Below are 6,513 nucleotides of genomic sequence, written 5' to 3' on the forward strand. Positions count from 1 at the left end.
AATGTTCGTTAGCCTATATGATTATCCTGACTTAAGTGATCCAAAAAGTGGTATAAATTGAAAAGCAATACAAAAATTAACTTCATTAGAAAATCTAATTTTTCATAAATTTAAGTTAGCTTATAACTCAATCAAGTTAAGGATATTAATCTCATATTCTTTTTAGGCATACAAATTTTAATATTATTATTGTAATCCTCATATCTTATTATTATTTATTTCTCTTTTCAATATAATTTTTTTTATAATTAGAGAAATTTGAGCTTTTTGAATATTGATTTTGAAAGAACAACTTGAAAAATAAAAAAAAATGTACAAAGGTAAAAATTGAAAGAATGCGCAATAGTTCGCAAATTAAAAAGAGGCACAAAATTAGCCCACATATAAAAAGATGCACAAAGTGTGCCACAAATATTGAAAAGATGCGTAATGTCGCAACAAGTATATGTTCTTTCCTCTATCTTTTAATCTTTAATTTCAAATTAATCTAATGCTTAATTATCATTTGTATTGGAACTTGACTTACATTAATTTTCATTTCATCTTGCAAAAATTTTCCTTATTCCATTATCTAGATTGATTCATGACCATGATATATTTATCTTGTCTATGTTATATCTTAATTTAAATGATATGAATCTTTATTTTTCATTTATAAACATTAATCTTATTTTTGTAATTATAACTTCCTCTCTTTCTGGATAAATTATCATCGGGTTCTCATATGGCTTCTTATATTTTTGTTGTCCTTTTCTTCTTCTCTTTTTATTGTTATCAAAAAGGGGGATAAATATTATTTGAACTTTTATGTGTGTTTGTGTTTGTTTTTGTATTTTTGTTCGGATATGTTTTGAGTTAGCATTTGATTGGTTGTGATTTGTGAGATATTATTTTTTATTTGTTTTTGTTCTTACTTTATGTGATAAAAAATTTTAAAATAAAAAATTTTAACTGTTCAAAATAGAGAACTCCTTACATTCACCTGCTTATTCATTCAGGGGGCGTTAAGGAGAAATTTAGGATTTTCAATTATACTCAAACAATAATTATTTTTTCATCATAAAAAAGAGTGAGATTGTTGAGATAGTTGCTACTTAGCTTTGCATGTATGATATTCTTGCAACTTGTATGGTTTTGATTATTATTTTCTCCTAAAATTTTTTGTAAGAATTATTTTTACTCTTGTGTGTACTAAAATTTTAGGAAAATCATACTCCATTTTGTTGAAGACTTTAAATCAATATTAGCTTAGAGTGTTTTGTAAATTAAAGTATGTATTTTTTAATTTATTGAGTCTGAGAGAGTGTGATTAAAATTGAGCAACTGAGTATAGACACACCTGGGGAGAGTTTTTAAAATTTACATTTTTTTAACTGATCGTACAATACGATACAATTTCATACGGCACAATATGGTCTGTTATTTTTCCCCAATGAGCAATGGAACAATCAAAGAAGGCCAAAATTTATTTTAAGTAAAGATAGTACAAATGAAATTTTTAGTTCATCCCAGGATGATAAACTCTGGATTTGGCAAATACACTATCCATCTAAATGAAATGTTTAGTTTATTCCAGGATGATCTGCTATGGATTTGGAAAATATATTATTCATTCATACAAAATGTTTAGTTCATCCCAGGATGATCTGCTCAAGATTTGGCAAATACACTAATCATATAGATGATATTTTTAAATTATACTGAGATGAAGGGCTCTATTCTATATACTTATAATTCATCCTGACTTTTCGTATCAATGAACTTTGAAAAATAACTGTTCGTACTGGACGAACCACGTTCGTACGGGATGATGATTGGGTACAAATAGAGTTCATACTCATTCACAATGAGTTCGTAGACAACTAATTTTGAACTGTTCTACGTATGAAATTTGATCGTACGAGATGATCATGGACGGTCAAAATTTGAAAAATGCAGTTTTCTAGACAATTTTTTGTGTCTTTTCTATAAAAGGTCCACTTAAGACCATCATTTAATCTTTTTGTCTACTTGTCTTTATGAATGATAAATGGCAATTGAAGGAGAGAGTGTAAGAGAGTGTGTGAGAGAGATTTCTTCGTATTGGAGCGTGAAGGGTTCATTAAGTTACTCAAGGCTAAGGATCTCTATGTATGATTTAAGTTTCTTCACTATTTCTCTTGTCCTTTTAGATTACATGTATGAAGATTATTTAAAAGAATCTGGTTCTCTTCCGACACTCGAGGAGTGTGAACAGCTGAATGTTCTCTGCCTACACATGGAGAATGTGAAAAGATGAAGGTTCTCTGCCTACACTTGAAGTGTGTGAACACCCAAAGGTTCTCTGTATATACTTGGAGAGTGTGAAAACACAAAGGTTCTCTGCCTACACTTGGAGAATGTGAACAGCTGAAGGTTCTCTGCCTACACTTGGAGAGTGTGAAAGGATGAATGTTCTCTACCTACACTTGGGGAGTGTGAATAGCTGAAGGTTCTCGGCCTACACTTAGAGAGTGTGAACATCCGAAGGTTCTCTGCCGACACTTGGAGGGTGTAAAAGGATGATGGCTCTCTACCGCATTGAGTAGTGGTGGAAGAGAGTTTTGTGAAGGCTTCTCTGCCTTGCTATGGGGGCAAAAGGAGAGACACTAGTGGTAATAGTGCAATTCCTGAAGTGGGAGATTTCAGAGAGTGGATTTAGGTCGTGTATAACCGAACCACTATAAATCTTTGAGTCTTTTTTATTTTCGCCACTTTAATTTCAGTCATTTTATTTTTCAATGGTTGAATTTTTTTTTGAAAATTCTTAAAACAACCTACTTAGTTTGTTAAAATGGTTTTGAACATTTAAATTCTAATAAGAGGTAAATTTTTAAAAGTACCAATTCACCCCCTCTTGGTTAGCCTTTGGGACATAAGCTTAGGTCTGACAACGTAACTCATATTTAAAAAGTTTCAGCAATGCTTGTGCCATTTGGTTGGTTCATTTTGGTTTTGGTATTGATTGTTTCATGAACTTCATGGAAATTATTATCCCCACTCCTTTAAAAGGCCTCTTAAGATTGGACAAAATTTTCTTACCTTTTGTTAGAAGTTAATTTTGTCTCTTTTGCTTATCTATTTTGTGTGTGTGGCCTTTTTCTGTGGGTTATTTTTTTGTATGCTGGGTTTCATACAGGTTTTGGGTTTGTTCTTCATACTATTCTTGTGGGGTACCTTGCTCATTTTCTCTATTTTATGGTTGTTTTCATCTAGTTATATTTTGGGTTATTTGGGCTGAGATATGATTGTAAGCTCTCCTTGATGGGTATCCCTTTTGTTTCTCTCCTTCTTCAAGTTCTAGTTGTGCAGTACTCTATGGGTGGTGGGTGTTTTGGTTTTATGGATTTCTAGAGCCTGTTGGATGGCATTTTTTTGCTGAGACATTTTTGGGTGGATGTTTCTATTTTGGTTTCTAGCTAGGTTATCTTTGGTTGTGTTTTCCTTTTCTATGGGGATTACTGGGTTTTTAGTGGGTTTTTGTTTGAGCACCTTGGTGTGTTATGCTGGAAATCTTTATTTTTCCATGACTACTGGGACTATTCTTTTAGGCTGAAGGTGTTTTTTTTGTATCCTGGTGTGGATTTCTATGGATTATTATGGTTAGCTTATTTTGGGTTTTGCTAGATGTTCTTTTGGTTTGTTTTGTATGGTTCTACTTGGTTTAATGGTGGGAGGTGGTGCTGACTGGGACCTTTATGCTGGATTGAGCAGCATAAGGATTTTCCTCGTGAAGTTTATGTGATCCATTATTTTTTGAGATCTTCTTACTCAAACCCCACTGGCCTTAATTGTATTTCTTTTTGTTTTGTTAATGGTTTTTTTATTCACATCACTCTTTTTTGGTGTATGTTAGGTACCTTCTTAGGCTGTTGTGCTTTATGGTTGGTCATGTTCTGCTTCTACCTGTGCCTTTCTTTCTAGGATGGCTTTCTTTATTTTAGATTGTGGTGGTAGACCAAGTATTTTATTGATATGACTATATTTTGTATTTATATTATCAGGCATTCCAACTACAATTGTGGCTTTATTTTGCATATCCATTGTGTTTATGTTGCTAACTCTGAGGCCAATATTTATATTGGGAAGACTATGGTTTTATTTCTTTATGATAATATGACTGAATGTAATAGGATTCATTTGTGGCATTTTCAAATCCTTTCCTTTTATTTTCTTTTATGTATATTTTTTGTGCATTGTGCTCTTTTTTGCAGGCTTTTTTCTATGAAGGTCATTGCGCTGCTAATTCTTTTGACATGAAGCTCACTCTGAATGATAATGGATGCTACTTTCCTTCTTTTGGGGTACTTCTACTTGTGCACCATAGAATGTAACTAGTGTCTTCTATATTTTTGTGTAGCAGAAACATGAGCTCTTAGGGTTTGTTTGACATTTTTCTTGTATCTCTTTTGAGCAGTAGAGAGCTCAAGGTATCTTTAAGGACCTTGTACTTTTCCATTTAATTATGCATAGGACCCTCCGTGGGTTTCCAAAAAAAAAAATTATAGTTTAAAACCCAATATTTAAAATTCAGCTCAAGTTCAAACCCTATAGCCCTTTCAATTTGATATTTGATAAAAAATTTAGGTGAAACCTTTAAATTTATGTTTTATCATTCATATATTAATTAAAATTACTACATATTTGATAAATTTTACACAATATGACTTCAACACCCATGCTCTCTGGCTATTTGGAGGCGATCTAAAGTTTCAGCTCTCGTGCTCCTTTCTTCTTGCTAATGGCATGCTTACCTTAGTTTTTCTCTTAGATTTTTTTTCCTTTTGTTTATTTCATTAGTTTTGTACTTTGCTTTATGGTTATTTTTTGGTTCGCTAGCTTTGGGAGATGATAACTCCGTCATCATCTCACCCTGCGACTGATTCATTTTTGGATTGCAAGTCTTGGTATTTTAAGGAGAATTTGGCGAGTTCTAAACTTCACTTTATTCAAACTTATTTTAAAGGATGTCCAGCTTTGATGTTTGATGATTCTATGGTTCGAAGCTAGCCGCTCCTTTTACTCTTACTTTGGTTTACAAGTTTATTCTTAGGCGCCCTAATCTGGATGTTATTTGTATGTTTTTCATTAATCTGAAACATTCAGGATCTTTTCATTTTGGCTAGTTGGATCTGAGATATATTGCAATTCAACTTAGTAATGATCTTGATTAAAGTCGTATTTTTTCAGGAGATCCTACTACATATAAGCTTGTTATATGAGATTACTCAAATAGACACAAAATTTTGTTATTCATGAGGAATCCCTTATTTCCCTTATGTATATCTCCTTCCCAAACCTTATACTTCATTTTTTTAATTCACAAATCTTATTTGGCTTGGCATCGATTTTTGATTGGCCTTTGCAAACAGAGCAAGCTACGCCTTCTATATCTCATCTATCTATGGCCTATGTTTTAGTTGAGTTGAATATATCTAAGAATCATCCTAAAGAGATTTGGATTTGTTTGGAGTTGAATGCTTATTTCCAAAATGTTGATATTGAAAATTTTCCCATTTTTTGCTCTCATTGTAAAATGCATGGTCCTGGGTTAAAGGTCTGTTACAATTTACATCCCCATTTTCAGAAGGAAAAGGAATCCACCAAATAATCGCACAGAAATGATGTTCCTTCTATTGATCATGATATTGTGAGTCCTAATCCGATGTGATGGAGGCCAATGTTCCTAAAGTGCAAGAGAATATTGAGGAATCTACACAACTTACCATAGGTCATATTAAATCATAGTCCACCATTGTCAATGATCCTAGAATTATTCAAGGAGAAAATCTTAACTTTATTTCTTATTTAGGTTTTGGTTGTAAAAATGTGGAAGAACAAATGTTGGCTATCACTACTAATCAAAATATGGTTTCACCTTTTGTTATTACTACTTGTGCTCTTAATAAAAACTTTCATGATATGGACTTTGTGTTATTAAATATTAATTGTACTAATAACATGCCTTCTCAATCTATTGTGAATGACTAGGAGGATGGCCAAATCATTTTGGAAGAGGATAATGTTGGTTGTGGATCGTGTAGTAAAACTCATGAAGAAGATGGCTTTACCTTGGAGGAGGGTGAACTGCCTTTGGTAGTGAGGCAGGTACATATAATCAATGATAGTAAGCTTCCCTTAAACTCTCATTATCATAGCAATGCCTTTACTGATATGGAGGATATGGATATTATGGAAAAATGTTTTGCTAAAGATGATAATACACTTGTTACATCTAGTTCATAGTAGGAGAGGTAGGAAAAATAAGAACATCATTTTATATTCTCCTAGAACTACCCATTCGCATACTAGTCATTAGCACCCATTTTTTTATGTTTAATGTTATTATTTGGAATGTTAAGGGCATTGGGTGTCCCTCCTCAAAGTTAAGAGTTAAGAAATTATGTCGCATTTATAATGTTTCAATTCTTATTTTACTTGAACGTCTTATTTCCTCTTTTAAATTACTTGGCACTGCTAGATTTTTGGGTTTTA

The sequence above is a fragment of the Dendrobium catenatum genome, unplaced genomic scaffold, assembly GCF_001605985.2.
Source record: "Dendrobium catenatum unplaced genomic scaffold, ASM160598v2 original_scaffold_3308, whole genome shotgun sequence".
NCBI classification, from domain to species: Eukaryota; Viridiplantae; Streptophyta; class Magnoliopsida; order Asparagales; family Orchidaceae; genus Dendrobium; species Dendrobium catenatum.